Source organism: Ischnura elegans, chromosome 4 (assembly GCF_921293095.1).
Source record: "Ischnura elegans chromosome 4, ioIscEleg1.1, whole genome shotgun sequence".
Taxonomy (NCBI): Eukaryota; Metazoa; Arthropoda; class Insecta; order Odonata; family Coenagrionidae; genus Ischnura; species Ischnura elegans.
The window spans coordinates 22,098,079-22,124,172 of NC_060249.1; the positions used below are offsets into that span (position 1 = coordinate 22,098,079).

Consider the following 26,094-nt stretch of genomic DNA (forward strand, 5'->3'; position numbering starts at 1 on the left):
TATGTTACAATCTCCCAAAATGTTATAGTTTAGGAAACACAACAACCTGCCTCGCTACTTTTAAAAATTTCAAATACTGACAGCGTAGAATAGCGAAAACATGGGGAAAATGGTTTACTAGAGGTATATATAGAGAAAACAAAGTAAAATTACCCTTAATTGTACATATTTATTGCTCATCATATCACATACAGCACTACAACGCACACATTTCTATCTTTTTAATACTTATAATCATTATATTCGGAATCAACTGTTTCAATAAATATCTTGGCTCACAATAAATATAAAACACTATTATGTAACACTAATAAAACATGATAATCGGTTTTCCAATCACTTTGCACACACTAAAAGAATTTGCACTCCTTGAAGTTCGAAAGGATTCTTTACACCTCACTTCCTACTCATCACTAACGACTTAGAATCAGATTACGTTATTTCACATTAACATTGCGAAGACAATTAAATGAATAGGTTGAGACAAATTGCTAAACCAGTTATTGTAACACCAACAAACTTCGAATTTCACTATCACTCTCACCGTAACATGACCAAAACAAAAACAAACAACAACACAACGAAATGCGTGAAATGTAAACATTGCCAAAACCTCACATCTCACAACGGGAATTGGAAATAGATGCAATACGTAATAAAATCAAACAGAACTTAGAAGCGAACAAACGAATGAAAATTAACAGGCGTTCGATGTATCCCTAAAGTAAGACTAGTTCAAATATGAAACATATCCCCTTCGCAATACATAGTTAGATACCTTTCATCGTAATGTATACAGTTGATTCGTAGCCTAAATTATATACGTGCGAAATAATTTCGTCGAAGATGTTACATTCACAACACACCTCACTCTTTACTTCATCGTCTATGTGCAATCAATTCACTAAGGGGTACACTAAGGACACAAATTTTGTTCACTTATACTAGAGGCACAATGAAAGTTCACTGCACGTAGTTTCCTTGCAAATGCAGCCATACAAAAATTTCTATTCTTGTCACAAATTACACTACATATGTTGCCTGCCTAACTTGAAGAATGCATTTTCGTGTTCTATTTTGTCACAAATACGTAATAAACCATATTAGAATACAATTAGAACCGCAGTACGATCGCCCACAACGGTCCGCCATTGGTATTTTCCTCGTTTCTCCTATGGATAAAATGAATCGCCGGGTCCCGGGCGGGTGACTCCGAAGCTCCCGTCCAGGGCGCGTCAGTTTCTCCAAATCGCGTTACGGACTTCAGTCGGGAGAAAGATACTCTCCAGGAGAGTCAGTTTCTCCGTTACTGGGAGAAAGTTTTCTCCGTTACCCGGAGAAACGAGTAACAGACTTCAGTTGGATAAAACTGGTGCTTCACGAGTCTCTTTTCTCCCAACTCGGGAGAAAACGAAGTTACAGACTTAGGCCCCAGATGTCACATGATGATAGCAGAGACTCCTATATTTCAAATGAGGAAAATTGCATATTATTCCTGGAGAAGTTAAATAGTGGTGTTTTTTACATTTAAATATAGTCGGTCAAAAAAAATTTCAATGTCATTTGCAACAAAATGTCTTACGGGTTTGCCGTAGGTTCAATCAATATCCCACCATATACATAGTTTTATTTTTCTCCTAAAACTGCGGCATAATAGGATCCCAGCCGAGTAGACCGAGTATTTAAGGTATTATTTAATAAACTTCTCATTTTCAACTATCCCGGATACGAAGAGGGTGCAAAACCGAACGAGGAAGATGGTGGTAAGCCTTGGAGAAGGTGTCTCCGTCCAAGTCCATCCGAATCCACTCAATCACCGTCGGCAGACGTCCAAATGTCCGTTTTTGCTCCGTTTAGAGCGCTCCACGTGTTCCCAGATCAGACCCACCAACCCAACCACCAATGCACCTCACCCGAAGAATGGGACGACAAAAAAGTCAGATTAAAGAGAAGAGACGGACAAAATAGTGTGGGAGGATTTTCAGCTGAGAGGGAATTAAGGAGATTGAGGGATGAAAAACAGGGGGGAAGACAATAGAAAGGATGGATGTTGGACAATAAACATGGAATAGGGAAAAAGGAACGAAGAAAAAGACTTATTACAGCATTTCCTCAACATAGGTAATACTCTATTTAACAATTATCACTATAAAAAATATATATGAAGCAGTGAAAATTAGAGAAAAAGCTATAAAGCTAACTGAACGCATGCTTCAAGCATCCTTATTAAAATTCCTGATGTAAATTCTGAGAACTTTCAATCAAGCACTTAAAAGTAATAGCTGCGTTGATTATAAATTCATCTTGCGATAGCTTATTGGCGGTTTAATTGTTCATAAAAGACGAGATATTGATACTTACGACAAATTGGTTGTCTTAACCTTAAATGAGGAATAAATAAAAACAAATTTCAATATTTAGTCAGGTATAATTCTCAAAACATTGTTAAATAAAATGTAATGTATTTGACCCTAGAATTTTATTTGAATGCACTTGACATGGTTTAACAATGAAATAGGGGCGTGAATCAAGTTATCCCTTCTTTTAAGGCATATTATCCTAGAATTTCAATCATTAATATTACATTAGCGTGATTAATACTAAATAAGATAATAAATTGTAATGCAAACCGCAAGTGCCCAATTAATGCCTCTAGTGTCGAGAATATTTTTTATTGTGCTCCCATTTAGCTATCAAGAACATATAAATATCTTTTCGATCGATCATAACTTGATTAATTCTTTAGGAAGATGCTGCCTCACCTCTAACTTGCAGGGAACTAATGACGTTCGTAGCAGAAATCTCCATCAACTCAACAAAAACTGAATAGAACACAAAGGTGTGCCTTTAAAATGTCTCGCGATCAATCACGGATACGAATTCCTACTATACTCATTCAAAATTCAGAGAAAATAAGTATAAACTAATCAACAATTACTGTAATGCAATCAAGACGTACATTACCATGGAAGCAATATATTTTATACCCTCTTTAGACAGAATTTCCATTTGAAGAACTGGATTTTATAGACTACACCACGTAAAATGAAAGTATAAGGAATTCGGTCATGCATCAGGACTCTCAGTACTCCAACCATTTTTATTTCCAAAGAATTATCATAAATTGGAGACGTTACAGAGAAGAAAATACCACATGAAACTTTCCTTCGCCATGCACCCCAATACAGACATTCATTCAAGGATATCCAACGAAAGCAGTAGACAGATCAAAACAGATAGAAAAGGGCAACAAAGAAGAGTAGTGGGCAGCCCTGCGCGGTCACGATAGGAAATATTTCTTTCGCGACGCGACACCCGATTTTTCTTCCGGTGATCCGTGCGTGCTCTCTCGGCTTTACTACCCTTCACCTGGCGGCGTGGAGTCGGAGATCTGGCGGTGGCTGAATGAAAAAAGCGGCCACCAGATAACGTGGAGAGGGAATCTCAGCACTATCCTGGCCGTTTTTTTATTCGCACCTGACCCCACGTACTATGAGGCTTGAAGGACACGAGTGTCACATCTCTTCCACCGAAAATGTTGGCTCTTTTAGCATTATTTATTTGGCCAAAAATATTTTTCGCATCTTATCAAGATCGTTATGAGATTATCATGCTTTACCTATACGGCCTAATGGAGTGTTAACGGACGGTACGATTTTTTTTTACTTTTACTGAGTTGTGACTATAGTTTTGCTTGCGTACAACCAGGATGGTCTAAGCCTTTAACGACAAAAGTGCAGTGGTGGAGAACAGGTAGTAGATAGTATTTAGCGTTATGCTTACAAATTAAATTTATTAATAGATGCTATTAAATTACAATTATATAACGCTTTATCACAAAAATCATGTGGCACAGGTAAAAAAATATGGAATTCAAAACTTAATATCCCTGACATAAATAACTGAAAATCGTAAAATAATACCAAAGAAAGTATATGGAGGAAAGGGTCTCGGGAAATACTTATTTTTGTTAGGAAAGGGGTTAAAAAAACTTCCAAAAATATGGTCTCATTTTACTCGTATGCTCCCTTATATTTTTTCCTAACCCCTAGTCATAGCAAACTAGTCATAACCTTCCATCAGCCTAAAACCTAGTCATTACAATCGCTGTTAGTGGCCGATCTTTCTGATTGGCTGAATGACTTTACTAACGATGATTTCTGCGACAGAAAAAAGACGTGCCGAGTGATGATAGGGATGGGAGTTTCGTCACTGTAGCCATGGTTGCCTGATGAGGTAATTTTTACGCCATCATTAGAGAGATCGCAGTAGTTATCGCTGGGAAGGGGTCGGGGAATGTAATCGTGATATTCAGACTTAACATATATACTGTAGCCATGTGGCTACATCCTATCATTCTGAGCGTTTGAAGCTATCGAAGAAAACCCACGCTACTTTTAATCCCTAACCGAGACAGTCTATTGAGGAATGTTGCAATAACTTAGGTAATCAAGTTATCAGCTATATATTTTTAATGACGGTCGGAGGAAGCTCACTGTCGGAAATCCATAGGTGTAAAACGGATATTCAGGATGGGCGCCTACTGTCTGTAGATTACATGTAAGTATAATGAAAGAAAACAAGAAATAGCATTTAATAGATTATTTTAACTTTTTTTCATCCAAAAATGTGATTGCCCTAAAAATTCATCATTTCTTTCAAGGCCACTCATAGAAATTGAAAAACATTGGATTCTGATCTCGTTACCACCCAGTAAAGATAAATGGCTACGGGTCATTTTGAAGAAGAAAGGTGATATATCAGCGGAATATTTCACCACCAAAGGTGACTACATACATATCGTACAATCGCAAGCAGAAAGTTTTCTTTGCGGATATTCGTCAAAGGAAGGTTGCCTGGAGGTAGGCGGGAGAGATGGTGTAGAGAGGTTGGGGATAAGAACCACGGTAGATGTGAAACGAAAAAAGTCGCGGTCGCTTTTCTCTCTCTCCAACGGCAGCTCTGCTCCCTCCAAGTCCCCATTCTCCGACCTCGCTTAGTGAGGTGCCCATTTCAAACCTCAGCCTTTCATCCACTCCGCACCCAATACCCTAAAATCTCCAACCCCCTCTCTCAATAGCCCACCCCATGGCATTGAGCCAAACGAAAGAATAATAATGAGAAGAGCTTTCTTTTCGTGGCATCCATTTTACAAATGTGCACCAAATATCTGACACCTTCAACAATCTCTCTTCTTTCTTCATGGGGTAATAAAGAAGTTTTTGCTTTATTTTAAAAGGACGTCTGGATCCGCTAAACCGAATGTATTAGTTATATTTCCTAGTTCACCACTGGCTGAAAAGTATTGTTCTCAGCGTTAATTTTTCAAAGTATATCGATTTTTCCAATTTTAAAATATAGGATACCTTTTAAACAGAGAAGACCATGTGATTTAATGAAACTAGATTACCATTTTTGACACAGTAAATTAAAAAAAAAATGTACAGAGTGAAAAAATGTTTGAAGAAGTAAATTTAAATAACCTACTTTGGATGAAATGTAAAATGTGCTTCATAAATTGAAATAAATTTCAAAGAGCAGGAGTTTTAATTTAGTAATGCATCAACAAAAAATACGAATCTATCCTGACTAATAAATTATCTTAATTTAAGTGGGGAGATGAAATCATAACATTACAAGTTGTAGTAATGGACACTAGTAGTATCGGTCTGGATTACTACGCAAGCACAGCGCTCGCCACTGGTTATGAAAGTCATAAAGGAAAATAATATAATAAAAAACAGAAAATTTTCCTCTACAACAGATTCACCCATTAATAAAAATTGCCGTTCCATTGACTACAATATAGATTTAAAATTTTCACCCAAGGAGGTTTAAGTACATTAAATGAATATTAATAATAAATATTTTCACTTTTTATATTGTTTTATTTTATATAATGCATTAAAATTTGATTTTCGGCATTCTTTGCTTGTACCACACAACGGCGTTTTCCATGTGAGGAAGAGGACTAAAATTTAGGAAATTACAAAATTCCACACACTCGAAATCCCAAGGTTGTGTGAGGTAGAATTCTCTCAGATGAAGGAATCAAAAAAAAATATGAATAAGTAATAAATGATCACTATACTAAAAAAAACTAAACATTAAAATACTTAATTACTTTGTTAATGCCCTTGATATTTAATAGCCATTATAATGGTCATATAAAAGTAAAAAAATTAGAGTTCAATCCTTTTCTCCGAGGAATCCTGTTGTATGGATCTAATAGGAATGTAAAGAATGTAATTTCTCACGCCAAAATGAAAATGCTGACCTCACGCAAAATGGATCAGAAATATTGACAGTGTAAGTAATGGTATAAACAACCTTCTCCGTAATAAAAAAAACTTTCGCACTTCATTTGCATCACATACATGGCAGTGCTCGCATTATCGTTCTAGGTCGTCCAATGTACAATGCTTTCGTTCGACGACGAAATGTGAGGGCTGTCAGATTTTACGACCATAAAGTAAATATCCACCTATATAGCCGAAGCAGAATGGAAATGATTGGTCAATCGAGCACTCAGGAAAATCTCCTAAAAATACATTAATCGCACATGACTCGGAAAAACGACGACCCTGTATATCGGATGAATTTTACCGGAAATGAATCTGCGGGTCTGACGTTCACTTTCCTCACTATCGCCGTTTTGAAAAGCGAACCGGAGCTGGCTTTGCAACAGAACTCTTAATCCGCAAATCCCATCGTGGATTGTAACGAACACTTCCCCAATGGACCTTCTATAGCGGGCAACACGCGCTAGCATTAACTCTCTCAGATTAGCTAGGATTTACCCTTCATTCATCTATTTTTATCTCACCCACTCATTCATTGCGCTGCAAAATACTATGCACTTACTTCATACTCACTTACTTCACACGAGAATGCGAGAGGAACCGATCATAAATTTCTCCTCCTCCATGTTTTTTTTTCCACACATAAAACCTTTAGGACTCCTGTCCCACTCCCAAATACTTTCCCCTCTTTCTCAGAACTGTTGGATAAATTGCTAAAATATAACTGCTCACCAAGGGTAAAATTCGCCGTGAAAAAATCGTTATCAAGCAGTTTAGTTAAATAACATATTGCAATATTTCTAAAGGATTTATTAGAAAAGAATGTGTTTCTTTGTTACTACAACATTATTAAGAGAAACAACCTTGTACAACATAACATGTCCAGTTCAAATAAATCCTGTGGAATAAAACAATGCCTTATATGACAAATATTAAGAATTTCCATCACATCGTGCCGCATATCATACGAAAGACATCGAGAAAAGTGATTATTTCACGAGGAATTTAACATTTTGTGTAAAGTTGCACCCGTGCACGCGATAACGAACAAAGCTACTTGTTGCGAGTAAACCTTGCTTTTAGTTTGTAACAAAGGCCAATTACGACCTCCGTTCACAGTAAAAACCTCCCCAACTAAAGTTCATTCCGCACTGTCATAAAATGTTCTTGGACGCAAGCACTGTGGTTATATCACTCGGATTTTCTAGCCATTTTATTATTCAAAATTTGGGGATTCAAAGTCTCGGAGGAAATTACTGCAAATTGCGCATAATTTGAGGCAAAAATGACTTATGCATACGCATAAATTCCTTGATTACAAATATGGAAACATTTATGTTATTCCAAATGCATTAAAATTGGTTTCCGTTCTTCGCTAATTACAAAGAAATCATTTGAGCAAGGGAAATTTGTTCCTATAGTTTACTTCCGCTAGGCAACCTTTTTATTAGTTTTCCGGAGAAGCCAAATTTTTGGCATGCAGCCTAATCCACCAGCGATAAATCCGTGAAATTTAAGGAAGATGCTAATTCCTGACTGGGGTGCAGTTTAGCAAGATCATCAAAAAGTTTAACTCCCGAAAAATATATTTAAATGTGGTTCAAAAGAACGTTAATTACAATAAGGCATACATTTGAAGACGGCTAAAAACTTACTGGTAGAATTTCAATCTCATAAGAGAAAATTAAGAACATACTAAAAAAATAGAATTTTAAGATTTTGGGGTACGCAAGCACTAAAATAAATCTCTAAAAACTATACCTTACATTTTTGTGCCCGTTAATCTTGATGAAGAAAATGAAGAAAACTTAATTCACTTTTTCCGTTGGAGATGTAATTTTATAACAACCTGACCAACGACCATTAAGAAGAAAGAATACGGAATTATATTCCATAAAGCCTTGGCAAGAGAAAAAAAAGAAAGAGTAATTTGATTTGATTAAATGAGTTTATTGATCATTCGAAGGCATTTCAAGTGAAGTACACCTCTCGTAACTCTAAGATTGTGAGAGCGCCAAAGGGATAGAGGTGTCCGGTTAGAATGACTTCAGCGTTATATATTTTATGCGAAAAAAAATTAAACCCGATCGATTTTAAGGGGTTAGAATGGAGTCCAAAAGTTTAAATCATAAACAATTGCGCTACTTCATTCTTTTCTTATTTTACCCACAGTCGGCCTCGAAGGCGGAAGAGTTGAGGCCTCAGTTGCCACAACGAAGGTCGCGGTTTCGAGTCCCGCTAGGGCCGGTGGCCCTCATTTTTAAATATTCCGCGTCTTAAAAGTCCGAACTTGAACTCTTTTTGGGGCAGCTGGATAAAAAATAAATTTTAAAGAATCCCTTACACTTATTACTCTGAGTGTCACACAATCGGTCAGCCAAAACATTACTACAAGGGCTTCCGCAGATCGAAACCCAAACAAAAAGGCCGTATATTGTTGGGAGATGAACTAGAGCAAAAAAATATCCAAGTAGCCTTTGCACTTGGATTAAACCAGGCAATATTCAACGTATATTATATTTGATGATCAACTAAGACATCGTATTAACCACAAATGTTATTAAAAGAGCTTGCTACACGGGTCTAGATTGTTATATAATCATCATTTGACACTTGATTAGTATTAGTACGTGATGATGATTGTGTAACTATCAAAAGACGTGAATTAAGCTGGTGTAATAAAATTTGTTGGCAATACGATATCTTAGTTGATCATTATATATGTTGTTCCACCACATCTCTCAGCAAAAACATGAATTTATATTACATTTATTTTTCGCAGTCACCCTTAGTCAGAGAGAAACCATTTATGAGTTGCATTTATATTGTAATTCGCAGCCAACTGATAGGGTGTAGATAAATTTTGTTACGTTACTGATCTTAGTCTTATCAGATATTCGCAAGTTTGGTTCAATCTTACTTATGATAATCTCAAAAAAACTTCCCCAAACAAAACGAATGGATTCCATTCAATAAAAATAAATTCATTCCATTATTCGGAGGCTGTTTCACAATCTCAATTTTCTCCCGTCTACACTTGGTCCCGAAATGAGCCTGACCAGCGACTCTGAATAGGAGACTAAATAACGACGGGTCCCAGTGCAGTGGTTCGATTTTCGGTCCAGCTGCTAAATTTAACGGGATTACAGTAAATCCCTTCACATTATTGGAAATCACTTGCGTTTCTTTCGCAGCCTGAAAGCTCTCCTCGCCGTCACTATCAGCGCAGATGCCATTCCCGCTAAATTGAACACGGTGTTGAGCTAAACGCATTGGGGCGATTTTCCGAGTCGACGCAGAGTCGCATCGAATTCGATCTAAAAGGCTACCGCGTTGCACTAAAGATTAAACCGCACGAAGAAGGAAATGAGAGACTGTGATCGTAAAATCTCTGATAAATTGTCACTAATTTCTGTAAGCCTCCTCTTGTATAGGCCTAAAAAACCATTCACGAAGGTGATGTTTTTCAGATTAATGCCAAACCATTATCACTAGCTCCAAGAACATTTTTCCCGCATTGGCTTGCCCGGACGAGTACACAAAAAAATAAGGCAAATGTTTGTAACGACCGCCGCAGGCTGCTTTTAATTTTATTATAAATAAATCGTCAATTGGCAACACTGAGCAGCTACTGCATAGACTTTATTATATTCTTATGGCAAGAATAAATCGGCGACGGCCTTCAATATGAACGGTAGTTAGCAACAACTGGCCTGTGCATATCCATATCAAGGTAGGAAATCTTCAAGCTACGTGAAACAAGTTCCAAAATAGTATACATTATGTCATTTCTACTTCAAAAATTTCTTACCATGACTATTTGAGCAACTAATACGCTATCGTTGCGAAAACCTACGTTCCAACTAGTAGAGTAGTTACTTCAGAGCCCAAAGTCTTCATTATGCAATGGATATAACGCGATCTCCGGTAGACAAAGCATTCAAAGTCATGAGTTATCCAGAGCATCCGGCAACAGAGAAATCTCGCGGCCAATCGGAGCGCTCAACTAAAAGTTTCTGTAGTAATCTTGAAGTAAACATCATTGATAATTTCGGTTCCTACTACCATCGACTATCCAGGGTTAAAATTTCGCGACACAATTTATCTCAACCCCGAATAATTTGAAGTATTCAGGTGGCCGTGGCCGAAAGGACAATCCCAACAAGGTTTTCTTGAACTCCACGCGCCCACAGTCCCTCCAACCCCACCCTTTTTCCCTCGGGCACCCAATAAAAGGAGTTTGTTACGACTCACAGGTTTGCCTCGGTTAAGTGAATAAGGAACTGCCGGAGGTCATTCCCAGACCTTCACCACCGCTGTGGAAGGGATAGGGGGATATTCAGGAGGTACAAAATAAGAGCGCAAAGAATCAAGGAATAGAACAGGCAAAGTAAAGACAAAGAAAGATGCGTAAAAGAGGGAAGGAAGATAACCAACTCAGCAGGGAATACAGCGGACTGAGAAAGTGCCATTACGGTGCAAATAGAAAGCGTAAAGGAAAATGGTAAGAGGGGTGGAACTGCGAGAGATAGAAAGAAGATAATACGCCGGCGAACATATAAAAATGGGGAGAGTTGGGGAAATCAACAGCTAAACAAATCCTCGGTCATAAAAATGAGCATTTGCGAGGGTAAAGATAATTTTTCTTAGGTATACCTTCTGTTATTGCTCCCAGAAATATTATTACGCTAGGTTTATCACCGTCCAACAAAACGATGGGCTATTTCCTGTCCGTATATACCTAAGAGGATTCTCTACACCACTTCATACATCAGCCAAAGATTAAGTGTAGGGTGCTACTTATTTTTTTCTCGGATTTTTATTTCAACCTCTTAAAATATGCTATGGGGTGCAGAATGGATATCCTAAAAATTTCAGCCCGATTGTTTAACATGTATAGGTCGCTCGAAGAGCATAAATGCTAACATTCAATTTTCTTGATTTTAGGAAATAGCATGATTATTAGTGGTAACGCACATCTTTACAGCATAACTGTGCCAAAATTCGCTCCATTTTCACGTCCGCTCAACGGTTTTCCAGGAATAAAATACTTTTTCGCAAGTTCTAGTCGCGCGTCACACCCCTAACGGCGAACAGGTCGCTTCATTCACTGATAGGTCCTGAGTCCCTCATTGCCTTACGCCCCACTTGCGCCTTCCTTAACGAGAGGCGACGGAAGGATGGAGGGGTTACTTAAAAAGCTTGCAATGCTTTACATTGTTGCAAAGTAAAGAGACTATTTCGTTGCGATTAAGCTGAATAGTTGGAACCATTAAGAATGATGTTTAGAGACAATTATGTGTATGTCTTTTTACCCAATTTTACGTGTTCCACACCTCCTTTAACCCCATCGCGGACATATTTAGATTTGTTTGAACTCAAAAACGGCCGAAAAAAAACTCTGAATTACAAACTTATGAAATTTCTATCACCACTTTCGATCAAAAAAGAGAATAATTAATTGGTTTGTATAATTCACATATTAATAGGTGGGGGTAATAAAATACAAAGCTAAGAGGTGATTGGTACAAAAACAGTCAGACCGGGCAGCAAAGTGAATTTTCACCTATTTAGGGTATGTAGAAAGCTCGTAAGAAGGTCAAACCATTAGCAAGGAATGCACACACAGCTCAAAATAAAAGCTGAACAATGGAAAGAGTATGATGTATTATCTTAATTTTCGAAAACAACAGCAGAATAATATTTGAGGTAAAATACCTCCAGTTTATTTTTTTATATCTACGAATTTCGCACTCATTCCGCAATCATGGTTTTGAATTCACACTTCATATCTTGAATTGAATCAAAAGAATCTCTTTGGTGACTTGGTCGAAATCCAAGTAAGCGATCCTGGTTATCACTGCTAGTTAATGCACGTTTTAATTACATTCGATTTATGTATCACAAACAGTACTTAAAACCTAGATATAAAATACTGATTTTTAGTCCTGTAATCATTAGTTAGGTGCACCATGGAAAGCTTTCGCTGCCTGCGATGGCAAAGTAAGAAGATTAAGTAGAGTTAAAAATTGAACGGCTTCTTATATTTGCGCTTAAGTACAATGATAATTAATAAAACAATAAAACATTCATTCCATGCACATTTATGTTATGTTGGCATCAGCAAACGTAAATATATCAATAAAATCGAGCCCTGTGACATAATGGCACGTTTTTGCTTCCTCAATATCAAGTTGAATTAATTGCAACTTTTTAAAATCTAATACCGCTTGCAATATGCAACAATAATATTCTGCGGTATTGATTTTCAAAAAAATAAAGCATACCTGATAAATAACCCATTGTTCAACAATGACCCCTTCGAGTACAACATTTGTTGTTTTATCATGAAAAGTAACACACGTACTCGGGAAGAAAAAAAGATTAAAATGCGATTGAATTGCTTGACAAAAAACCAAAAGTAAGGAAAAGAGATATTTGGATAATCTGAGTGTAGGAGAAGTGCTTTAAGTCTGTTCGTGTTACTCACAAGAAAACAAAAAAATAACCTGGACTTGGTTGTAAAGAGCATGCGAACGTGAGACAGTTGATAAAGAGTCGTAAAAAAAGGTCCTAAAAGACTAAATAAACACCTTCCGCAGCACGAGAAGAAAAAGGGCGGGAACTGTCATAAAATAAAAACAGAACGAGGGATGAGGCAACTTGGAACTGTTTCAAGGAAGAGGAGGTCGCATGGATAAGGACGCCGCAAAAGAAATAAGATCACAGCGCACTGCCGCGCCATAATCCGAATGAATTGAAAAAAAAATATTTATTATTAAAAGACCAAAACCTATGCATGAATATATGCATGGAGTGTTTACCAAGTATTTTGGCAGTATCCCCTCTCTTAGTGAACTTACCTCTTCAATTCACAAAAAAGCCTCATCCCGTTCATTCTATCTAATTTTCTATTCCTTTTCTTCCTATTCGTGCTTTACGAATCGTCTTTCCCTCTAAAACTTTTACCACTGACTGTTATGACTGACTCGCCACTGTCACACCGATTTTGTGTGGTTACTCACAAGCCTGTGATACCGTGGATAAAAGTGGCTGAAGGCTCTGATGAATGGATGGAATGATATAATTGGCCTCAACATGAGGCATTCTTATTTTATGGAGATAATCGTCGAATTAAGGAAAAATTAAGTTAAGTAATTTAGCTTAAAATATATAACAGGTATTATGAAAGGGACGGAAATATAAAAGACAATACGAAAGTTGTAATAAAAAGGTCCGTGAAAGCCATTGAATATAGCAACATAGCGATTAAACAAAGCAACAAACCACGACCTTGAACAGAGGAAATGACAAAAATGTCATGGACGACTACAGACAATGAACACAGAAAAAATGAGATCTATTCATAAAAAAGACCGCCTTAAAAACTAGGTTGTAAATCAGCTGTGGCGAAACAGCTGACAGCATGAAAGAAGAAAGGAATGAAGATGGGGAAAGATTAAGAGGTAAGTGAGAGGAAAAAATAATAATTTAGAGTATGCTTTTCAATGAAAGGCATTATTTAATCATTTATATGTATGGGAAACAAAGAATTTAAAATCATGTCAACACTGAAAATTGAACGTGGAAAAACACTATCACATCGTATATGATTCAACCATATAGATATTGTTTGGTTTGATACAATGTACATTGACCTTAAATGTCTATGCTAAAATAGAAACACCCTGCATGACATTATTCAGAGGAGAATAGAAACATTTTCATTATTTGTTTACATTTTTATAGAAGGGTATATATTTAATTATTTCAACCACCAGAAGAGCATTATTCTCAGGAGTCATAATTTGGTTTATTTATATTTTTCCTTTTTTTTTGGCTTGAGAGTAAGGGGGAGGATTTTACATGGATACCTCTATAAATGAAAACTAAATAAGGAGAAAAGACTGTAAAGCACAACACTAAGTGACGATTGGTATCCCGACCCGCTGGGCACTCAATTAGCGAGATCATAATACAGTGTGATGCTGCAAACCACCACACGCTTCACTATTACGGTCGTAGACACGGCCGGACAGTCACTGTAGATAATTATAGCACCTCGCCGCGGACTCACGGAGTAATTGCACGTCGAGAAAAAATATACCTGTCTCGTGACTCTAAAGAAGGATCATCATTACCATTAGTCAAGAATCCTAAGATTGGATTGACGCAGCTCTCCATTCCTCTCTCCAATCCGCTAACCTTTTCATAGCGAAGTATTTCTTCTATTTTACATACTTTATAACCTGCCCTAAATAACTCATTCAGGGCCGTCCTTTGGCCTTCTTCCCTTCCTTTTGTCCTTCAACGATTGTCTTCATCAGGCCAATGTGCCTCAAAATGTGGCCAACTAAGTTGTCCCGCATTCTGCTTAAGGTTTTGAGGAGGCTTCTCTTTTCTCCCACTCTTCATAGCACTTTCTCGTTACTTACACGAAAGGAATGATATAACATCCAATTCTAGTGATGGATAGAGGAAAACCTCAAGTGCGGATGAGGAAATTTCTCGTCACATATCACAAACTGGAGATTATTTTTTTCCACAAATTTTTGGTTTTTCTTCTATTTTCCCAGGTTCTTTCCAAGTTCATTACCAAGCTGAGCGCCAAAAACTGCTACAGGCGTGCAGAAAGCGTTGCACAGATGTTAAGTGAATTTAGCTGGGAGGCGCTAGATACAAGGAGGCTGAGCGCTAGGCTTAGATTGCTTGAGCAATTGAGAATGGATATCTTTAAGAGCGACACGAAGAACGTCAGATAAGAACCTCACTTTTTTTCCGGGTCCAATAGAAATGATAATTTAAGAGAGATATTTTGCCGAACGGATAGGTAGAGGAATTCGTTTACCCCCGAATAATAAAGGAGTACAATAAATGCTATGCGGAACTACGTTTCAGTATATTACTTTCACTTGTCACCGGCTAGCGTCCTAATGCCCTAGCTACACACCTATTGATGAGGCTTGCGGGGTAGTATGTAGTAAATTAAGTATCGCCATTATCCTTTAATTTAATGTACTCATTAAGGTTTCGTTATACCGTGCATACCACGCTACATTTTCACTAAAACGCGTTACTTGAATAGAACTTCACATACGGACAGCAACGTCGAAAATCCAGTGAATGCATCCGTGAGATGGAGAGTCGTTTTCTATCTAGGTGGCGCACGCCGGTCGTTGAAGAGAAAAAACTTCAGTGGGCGGCAGGGAAGAGGACCCGCAACAGGTGGATCCACGTGGCATTGGACCTCGTAACAGATGCTCCCGGGAAGAAGCAGGAGGTAAGAGAACACACTCCAGCAGAGTGTAGGACAAACTTCTTCAATTAATATTCCTCCAACGTTCTTCTATTGCACTACAAGAGAATGCGGTCTTTTGGCGAAATCCGCCACATACCTAAGTCTTTAGACTCAAACGAGCAAAATAAAAGATAAAACGTTATGATGGCATTGCTGCGAGATAGAATTTTTTTTTCTACTGTAATTTTATATCCCAAACGGTTTCAACCCTTCCGTGCCATTCTCAATGGGCAAGTGCCACAGTAAATCCTTTGAGAATGCAACACAGAAAATGATTGTTAGGCATGAGTGCTATCTGGAGAGATATTCACAAAATCCCAGTATGAACAATACTCCGTCCGATGCATTGGACGTAAATCCGTGGCCCCCATAGCAACTTTCTTTAAAGGCCGTTTTACACGGGGCTCATACTTGCACAATCTGTCGTGTGTACGAAGGCGCAGTCAAAATTGCGTCGTGCAAAGCGGTGAATTGCTGGAACACATGCGAGAATGCGTGGACGTGAGATGGCAAAATAGCCCTTGTTCTAATTTCATTCATGCATTCGCGCAATTCCACGCCATTTTAGAAATTAATGCAGTTCTAACCTGCGCAATTCCGTGCTTCGTTTAAAACGGCCTTAAGAGGAGGATAATGCACACGACGGGTTTTTCTCCACTCCCCCTTCCCTTCTGGAGCAAGCTTGAGATCATAGCTATTAGTCACCTCATTCATTTACTCTACCCTATCGGTAAGATAAATCATTTTGCGATACATGCCCCATCCATCCCCAAAAAAGAAGGGGGGAATAAGAATTATATCTTTTACCAAAGGCAGAGGACCTTTGTAAGAGATGAACCAATTTTGACCGTAATCCAACCTTCGTTACTCAAAAGGAAAAGATTCCCAAAGTGTCATATTTTTTATAACTTATCGAATATTTGAATGTGATTAGCTACTTCCCGTCTCGAAAAAGATGGAAGGATGAGCAATTTTTACTATGTGTACCCAAAAATTATACATATATTTGAAGACTAAATATTTTCGAAAGAGGCTACATCCCGACTTCGAACGCAATCGACTCGCCGTAACATATAGATAATAAAATCATGAAAATATCTAAATAAAAATGCCCACCACACAGTACTTAGGGACTGAGCCAGGTAGTTAGCCAGAACTTGGTTTGGGGTGCTGGGGAAGAATTTACGCTATCTATAATAGTAATTTTTTGTCAAATCGAACGCATCGGAAAACCGGACATTTCATTAAATTAGCTATACGTTTTGTTTGCATAATACTGAATGGCAAATTCTGCATTGGCTTTGATAGGCATTATGAACTATAATAATATCGAAAAAATTTAGTGGGAACTTAAGCCCCAAAATCTAGGTTATCTGCAAGGAGGGGGAGACCTCTTAAACATTCGTTACCACCTCGGGTATCTGCAGGTGGGAACCCGGGTCCCCAGGGTGAAAAGCCAGCACTGCAACCCCAGTATGTCAACTTCCTCACCTGGGATCGACACTGGATAGGTATACATTAATGGTTCGAAGGACTTCGCGACGGGGAAAATCGGAAAGGGGTTGCAAGCATAAGGAAAAACGAATGGAGATTAAGAAAGCGATGCGGGTAAATTATAGGGGAGGATGAGTTAGTAAGGAGGTAAAAAGAAAAAGTAAGGAGGCCTCAGCCGTTTGACACGGGACTTAATTCACCCATAAAATCGGCACTGAAATTCGTGACCCTTTGAATTGCGACCCCGTGAGAGGGAAATTACCATGCTTGAACAGCATTGGAGGGGACTGGGAAGGAATGTTCTCACCTGCAAAATGAGACGCTCAATCACCCGGCACTTATTTCGTCTCGGGTACTGCTAAATTAAACTTCAGGAGAAGTTCCACCGTTTAGGGAAGCCTAGGAAGCTCGGGAAGTTGAGCAAAACGCTTATGAGGAGCATGAGATTTGGCTGTTCGCGTTGCGTTGGGACTCACTGTATTGGCGACATAGCTTGGTAAAGTGCCTTATACTTTGTATGAAGCACATTTAGTTTTACGGCTAATTGTTTTTATTCAATTTATAATTTATTATCTTTCATATATTTATCAGAAAATACTACGAGATAAATAGAAATAATTCTGAGCTCAACATGGAAAAGGAGATTCATCATATTAATGAATCAAGAGTTCTTGAAAGTATATAAGAGGGCTGTAGGACGAAGCTGAAGATAGAATGGACAGATATTGAAGAATAAGAGAATAAAGGAAAATATGTATCACTGCACTCTCAAGAAGAATATCGTTGTCTTTTAAGAACACGTGTGTCAAATTCGGCCGGTTTGAGACAGGTATCTTGAACAAAGTGTAATGACATTAAAAAGGTAAAATACAAGCAAAAACAACTCTTTGTTAGAAAATGAATGCTCATATTTCAATTAAACGAACTTTTGGTTTTAAATTTTAGTGTACAAGTAAAAAAAATAATAGTTTTTTTTTGCTCTCCTGAAAAGTTGCTATTTTTGAGATACGCGTTGTTAGGACTTAGCCATCAATATGGTGGATTAGCCGCATATTGAGGCACTACAGATACGTAGCAATCGTAATAGAAGGAAAAATTGATGGGAAATTCCCCGGAGAAAGACCGAGAGACAAGTACCTGAAACGGATCGAGAAGCATGTGGGGAATATTAGACTTAGGGAGATAAATGACTAGACTTGGGATAGGGAAAAATGGAGCGCTATATTAAACCAATCTTGGGATTGCAATACCATATATGAATGTAAGATGCCCTCTCTTATCAGCGATCATTTCATCTCATGTTACGATTGGTTTTCTGCGCCCATGACCTCCACTCTTGGACGCCTCTGCCTCTCAACCACAGCTTTGGGAACGAGTCCCTTCCCGTGAGCCTTTGAGAGTAAGGCTGGTCTTGTGTCCTCACTCTCTTACCCCATGCGCCATCGCCGTTCGACAGGCCATCCGTCTCTTTCCCACTCTTAATCGTCGGACAGACGTCCCAGTGGGCAAGCAGCGGCTCGCTATTTTTTCGCTGCTGCGATCCACCGCAGTGCCTGCCGATCTCACCGAACGACTCAGGAATTTTCAATGAATTGCCAGAATGCACAACAATTAATGACGATATACACATGGGATACTTATACTTTAAATCTTCTGAATTTGAACGCACGATTTCATTGATTAAGGCCGTGTGAATCTATGATATTCCATTTGTCCACTGTTATTAGGGATCTGTGTTTTGCCCTCTCCTTGGACATGTTTTTTGGGAGAAAATGCGAGCAAGTATTCTTGAAATAAAAAAGTCCCAAATAAAATAATCACTTAACCATTTATCGGAGGAAAAAACTTTTCAACTTCGACAATATGATGGAAACCTTGAATTTAACAGTTAAACATTTGGGATGTTCAAAATTTACTGAATAAAAATGAATATAAAAATCATGGCAGCCTTGCAAGAAATATAACAAATTGAATTCAAGCGCAATTAAGCGCAATACAGATTGAATAATGAAAAAACCAAAAAATCCAGGTTTGATGACTTTTATTGTGATTGAAAAACAACTCAGTACCGTTTTGCATCCGCAAAACCAATTTAAATTTTTTAATGTTTTAGACCGATTTAAAGAGAAAAAAGGAAATTGTCGTTAGTTTGAATGCTTCTTAAAACCGCTCATGGTTTGAACTACTTTTTAGCTCTATCAAGTGGCTTTCAAAATATATCAGTTTTTAAGTTCAATGAGCATTGATGATAGATAATGGCAAGAAAACGAAGTATAAAACTCTAAAGTCGGCTATTATGATATATTTACTTATTCAAAGTTTGCCTATTTGCTGATTTCGCAGATAAAAAAACAAATTTAAACCGAAGTCTTCATTTCAATGCAAAAAGAAATTCCGTCGAAAAATCAAAGAGCCAATACGATGAAATTTTCAGGTCCAATTTATAAGATGGATCTTCAGAGGTTTCCTTTAAGAAGTTATCCCAGATGCGAAAATGGCACGCCTCAATAATGGCCTTGAACAATTTTTCCTTCCATTAAAACAATGAGTTACCCTCACACGATACTTTTGGCTTAGCTAGCTCAACCTTATGGTTTCGAAGAGCAAACTTGGGCTAGAGTTCAGGGAAGAGGAAGTCGCGACCTCAGACTTCTGCATCCTTAGCTTCACAAGGTATTCGAGATTGATACAGATTATTTCCTGTGGAAAGTTACTGCACTTACCTAAATATTTTCCAATATAAGTTGACTTTCGCCTTTTTGTTGAAGCTGAAAATCATTGCACTGATGATCGTTTAGTGAGAATTTAATTTTAAGACTATGCATTAGGGCGGATCGCAAAAATCGATTTTTTTCAAATCCATCTGGCCCAATGAAAAAAAGTTGTGGGACCGATCAAAAATAAGGCCTGAAAATTTTCAGACCTGTACGTGAACCCCTGACCCTCGCTCAAATGCAATTTAGGGGGGGAAGGTCAAAATTCGAAAAATATAATATTTTATGGTCATTCCCTATAGATTTTGGCGAGTTACTGCCCTTTTTGGACAAAAATTTCGTGCATTTTGACGTATCTGCCACCGTTTAGCCACAAAATGCCTAATTTGAGTCCGCGTCCGCGAAGAAAATATTCCAACGCCCACGCAGCGTCGCGGATATCAGAGCCGCAGGCCGATCCCTTCCCCTCCACGCTCGCTTCTCCCCCTCCCATGCCTCTGATACAGCAAAATTCATTCCGCGCATGCTGCTAGGAGGTCGTTTATCTTTGATAATATAAATCAGAAGATGGTAGAAGGTAAAAAACGATGCGTAGTGAGACGACTTATCCCTTCTTTGGCTCCTCGTCGGCGTTAAACAAATCGATGTTACCAACTTTTAGACAAGTGATGAAATATTTTTAGATCTGCGCACGCAGGAAAGGAGACTACGATCTATGAAGACGCCTCTCGAGTGGCTATGAAAGTTTGGGAACTTAGGTTATGCACTTCTATTCCGGTATTGTCCGACAGCTATGACTAAACGGATGAATAAGGGTGAAGGCTGCCGGCGTAACCTCCCCGCTCCCCTCTCGAACGCCCCAGATGCACCAAAATTCACACCACGTGCGTCTTTCTTCGTTAGTCTTACTAATATTTTATGTATCAGCATCGTCCAGTGAGGAACAATCATGAAGGAATTACTCAATTACCTGCTTTCCAGTCTGTATTTCTTATGTTGGTGTCATTCCTCGTCTTTTGCTGCCTTCAACAAAGTTTTGGTAAATTCTTTCGCGAATCTCTCGTTCGTATGTATAATAAAAGGAATATTGAAATTCAAATTTGAACTTTCATCAATAGATTTTTAAATTCCACAGCTCTAACCTCAGATATAGCCGAAGGAACCGGAGTCTCTCTCCAATATATCACCAGCGGGTAGTCCTTTACGTCGATATTAAAATCCAGCAATTAAAAAAATCTCGGATTGGTCGCCAAACGCATCCTTGCAGAAACGCAAATTGGGTCCCTAGATTACCCTCCCAACGTATATGTCGCAAATCCAAGTCAACTTAGTGCAATTAGTAAATAGACCACTGTAAGGGATGAAATACGATTTGATGCTTTCCCGGCGAATGATGTGTGTAAATTCTTTTCGGGGTTCAACAAAATTTATCCCTTAGGATGAGCCCCCAGTCGGAGCTTGAAATGTTGGCCATTATGGAAAAATTAACCCGGTGGGAATCCCGAGAAGAGTCTACCCACACTGCAAGGGATGTTGTAATTATGCTTATAGCAAAGGGATGATGCCTCCTTTTTGGGCGCTATTCGCTTAGTACCATCATAATCAAGTACCTTTTTAATTCTGTGTTGCTAATTTTCACTCGGAAAGGAATCGATAATCGCAGATTTTATAACTTTTGCTAATCCTCCAACGGGGGAGGCAAACCTCCAAAAGTGGGACCTTTTTCTTCAACTAACACCACACATTCCCCTCTAAACCTGTATTGATAAGTCCTCTTCCCTTTTTTCATCAGACAAGAGTATAGTCTTTCATTCCAATAAAATAAGGCCCTTTGGTGACACCTCTCTTTTCTTATTCACAGTAATTAGCATCTTTTTCTGTCTACGTAAGTAATTCTGGTACACTAGCTTTGATGTATCTTACGAAGTTATGACTTTTGCGTCCGCTAAAATTGCGGGAACGATAATTGCTGTTGCTTGGTTCTTGCATATACCTCTATCACAGTTGGCAGACGCATTTTCCGCGAAGAAGTTCCAATTTGAGGTTATAGTCCTTAATGTTTATTTCATGAGGAAAGTAGAGATACAAATCGGCTAATTTCTCGCCAGTTTAATTTTCTTCGGATGAATAGATGAAGAAAATTTTTGATACTATTTTCCCGTACAAGAATTGACGATGATGACTCAACGCTCTCCTACGATTCCCTTTTTTCCTCAGTTGTCGAGTTTCTTTAGGGTTCAATCCAGCAGCCATCATCTTTCTTTTCGTCAGATTGTCTCTCAAAATACTTCTCATTGGGGGAACCTTATGCTCCTCCATGCACTTACACGCAAAAATATCGCATAATTTAAAATGTTCCTTTAAAATTGTTTGAGTCTTATACTTCAATAAAACCCTACTTTTGGCCTATTAGTAGTATTAGATTTTCCGTAAGTTTTAGTACTTCCTGTGATACCGCTAAATCTATTTAGTCACATTCATAATGGAAGAGAAGCGCGTCACCATAGTTCGCACACCTTCATAGCCACTCGAGAGGCGTCTTCAAGACCGTAGTCTCCTTTCCTGCGCGCGCAGGTCTAAAATTATTTCATCACTTCTCTAAAAGTTGGTAACATCGATTTGTTTAACGCCGACGAGGAGCCAAAGAAGGGATAAGTCGTCTCACTACGCATCGTTTTTTACCTTCTACCATCTTCTGATTTATATTATCAAAGATAAACGACCTCCTAGCAGCATGCGCGGAATGAATTTTGCTGTATCAGAGGCATGGGAGGGGGAGAAGCGAGCGTGGAGGGGAAGGGATCGGCCTGCGGCTCTGGTATCCGCGACGCTGCGTGGGCGTTGGAATATTTTCTTCGCGGACGCGGACTCAAATTAGGCATTTTGTGGCTAAACGGTGGCAGATACGTCAAAATGCACGAAATTTTTGCCCAAAAAGGGCAGTAACTCGCCAAAATCTATAGGGAATGACCATAAAATATTATATTTTTCGAATTTTGACCTTCCCCCCCTAAATTGCATTTGAGCGAGGGTCAGGGGTTCACGTACAGGTCTGAAAATTTTCAGGCCTTATTTTTGATCGGTCCCACAACTTTTTTTCATTGGGCCAGATGGATTTGAAAAAAATCGATTTTTGCGATCCGCCCTACTATGCATATTATGATACTTGCTCATATTTTCCTTCTAAATTAATGTCTTAAGTAGAGGCTAAAAAACGGAAGTATAAAAATAGTGGAAAAATACAATATCCGAAATTAAAATTTAAATATTCTCTCAATGTAATGAGCCAGCAGTCGCCAACACTCCTATTTATCAGAATTCTCGGCCTCATCTTTTCCCCATAACGCGGCATTTGTATTCCGCGGAAAACTTTAAACGTGTTATAGTCTAAGATTGAGAATGCACGGGAAAAGCTTCGGCGCTATTGTATTTTGTTCAAGTGAATATATCTCGAGAATTCTCGGGGAAAAGCCAAGCTTGTTTGAATAAGCAAGTTTCCCAAAATAAAATTGTTTAAAAGTTTGCATTTTTATCAGTCTTGATCACTCGGGGAATCGATTGCTTTTAAGCCTTCGTATCGCAGAAGTATGTCGTATATTTGGCTTTAGAAAACAGAATTTTCGAGAGAAAAGTAAAACATAATGGAAATAGTTTGCAAATGTGTCTTTCATTAAATAAAAAAATATAATGCTTGACTAAAAAATGGATTTTTTTATAGTCCGATCAAAAAAATGACCAGTATGTTGAAGAGGTGTCAAATGCTGACATCCTTCAGGGAACTCGGTGGCCTCACTGTTCTATGAAATCCACTCCTGGTCATGACTGAGGTTACGCTGCCAGATGTGGATCAGTGAAAGAAAAGGAATAATAATAAACACAGCATAAAATAACTGTGAAAAATTGGCTCAAATGCTGCAACGATCCCCAATTTTGGGTCTCATGAAAACCTGATCCTTGTTCTTTGACTGAAACTTTTATATCTACTTTGCCATGTGATTGGAAGCGAGCTGTTGGAATTGACGCTCAAACACAGAAATAGAATTGGCATCATCAAAGGCTTTCAGAGAATAGAATATAAGCGGATCACAGGCCTTTGTTTCAATAGAATTGTTGTTCAAATATGACAAACAGTTGAACATCTTACTTTTTCTTCCTGTGACAAAAATAGAGTTGTGTACAGTGTATCAATATAATCTTTCAAGCCTGACTTGAAACTGTTGACTGAAAGAAATTAGGTAGGTGGCTTAATTGAATAGAGGATCATAGTGAGAGGGCTTAAGTTGAAGGGGGTGCTTTGACGACCCTGCCTCCAAAACATTTCTGTGAAGGATTGAACTCCTTAATCTACTCTCGTTCACTACGGCCTCACTTGTTTTTTTTGTTAAATACCTGATTATATTTTGAAGCCAACAGTTTGTGGACGTGACTGGTATGTATCAGAGGAAGCAAGCGCAGTGATGAGCATTAATAGTGACCCCTTAAAGAAACAACTGAGCCAACGTGGAGGGGTATTAAGAATGGGACGGATGATCGAATGGGTAGACTTACCGACGATAATCTAGTCACCGTGGCCAGAGACGGTCTGGAAGGACGGGGTCACAGCAGACAGCGGTAGCGGGCGGTGCTCCACAGATTCATCGAAGACGGCACCACGGCACTCCATCGCGTTGAGAATCTGTAAGGGAAAGATACCAGACAGAGAAAATAGATAAAAAATGTGCGATTAGATAGGCGAATCCTGGAAACATTAACTAAGGAGCTAATTAACTAACTTGGGAGCGGGGATCAGATTGAATAGCGCACCGGTTAATAATACTAAAATTTCTTTGGCATAACATGAGTGCACATCAGGAAAACATGACTGCATAAAATTAGCTCCTCAAAGTTACAAGTTATTTAGTTTTTTTTTCCACTAAAATGAAGGCAAACTGTAACTTTTATAACAAATAGGCGAGAATTTTAGGGAGATCTTTCCTATAGTTAAATCTCTTATGGTTACCATAACTACTTTACCAAAGAAGTCACTAACGAATTACTATATGATTCAAGGCACAGTCAATATTTTAGCCTTTTTATTGCACAAGTTATAGGGAATTTAAAAATGACCGCTTTTTCCTCGCTCACCGCGACGGCAATTCATGGTGATTAATGGCTGTAACTTCATGAAATATTGACTTAGAAAATTAGACGTGGCAAAATTCATCAATTATCTTAGGATTAAAAATAAATGAGAACTATCTCTCGTTTTTCATCCGTATATGATCAGATCTTGGGTCCGTAGAGATACTTTATTGATAGATACACCTGGTGTCGATAGATAGTCCTGAAACATAAAAGATTTGGCAGGAAAAATTGTAGAGGCAAAGGCGATGGGCGCGTAATATAGAGGAGGACAAAAAGAACGCACCAGCATGATTTTGAATGGAAATGCCAGAACAGAAGAAATGGGGCGAGAACTCAATTTTTCCTTGTTTTTGGCTATTCAAAGCACTTTTGCAATGACTGTCTATAATAAAAACCATGTTTTCAGAGTTTCTGGTTTTCTAAGTACCTGGGATGTAGGTAATATGGATGCATTAAATAAGGATAATTGAAAAAAATGAAGTTTGAATGCGTTTTTTCAGAGTCAAGTATTCTCCGATTGAACCAAAAATTAGTAATTTGTCAATTAAGTTACTTATGATAATGATGATTTTCTCTTCGAGTTATTTTTTGGGCATTCTAGTATTAAAAAACGAGCGATCGAGAACATTCACTCCAATCACAGAATAAGATTATGTGGGAGTCTTACTTCCCTCTGAAGAGTGATAAGAAAAAAAACGAGAGTATTTATTATAGCAGAGAGTTACATATAAGGGACTGAATACAATTGTGAAAGAAGAATTTGAGTCAGGCAATGATACGTGAAGCCAGTTAACGTATCGACTGTTGGCAATGGATCTGTGCTATTGAAATGTTTTCGAATGATTCAATAAATAAATGAATAAGTAAATAAATATTTCAATAATGCTGCAAGCTCTGCAATAAGGAAATAGGGGATTTTAAAATAACTTAAAGAAATTGAAAGAGGATATGCGGTAACTACTCTGTTTATCACTTGAGACCTTGTCCACGTGCTCCCAACACGCAAAACAGGATTCTATTATCTTCTGGATATTGCAGTTCTAATATGAGGTAGAAAAATAGCCTTCGTACATGCCGCAACTTAGGTGTTTTTCATCACTATTATAATAAATTAAATTTATTTAACGAGGTTATATTATATTTAAGTAATGTGTCCATGCGA

General features: G+C 38.2%; 1 long non-coding RNA gene across 1 annotated transcript in view; it reads right to left on the minus strand.

The window, feature by feature from the left end:
- The window catches only part of LOC124157136, a 212,660-nt gene extending 188,182 nt beyond the window's left edge, over positions 1-24,478 (minus strand). The window contains exon 1 of the long non-coding RNA XR_006864543.1: positions 24,357-24,478. This is a non-coding gene — a long non-coding RNA (uncharacterized LOC124157136). The remainder of the gene's footprint in view (positions 1-24,356) is intronic.
- Positions 24,479-26,094: the final 1,616 nt, after the last annotated feature.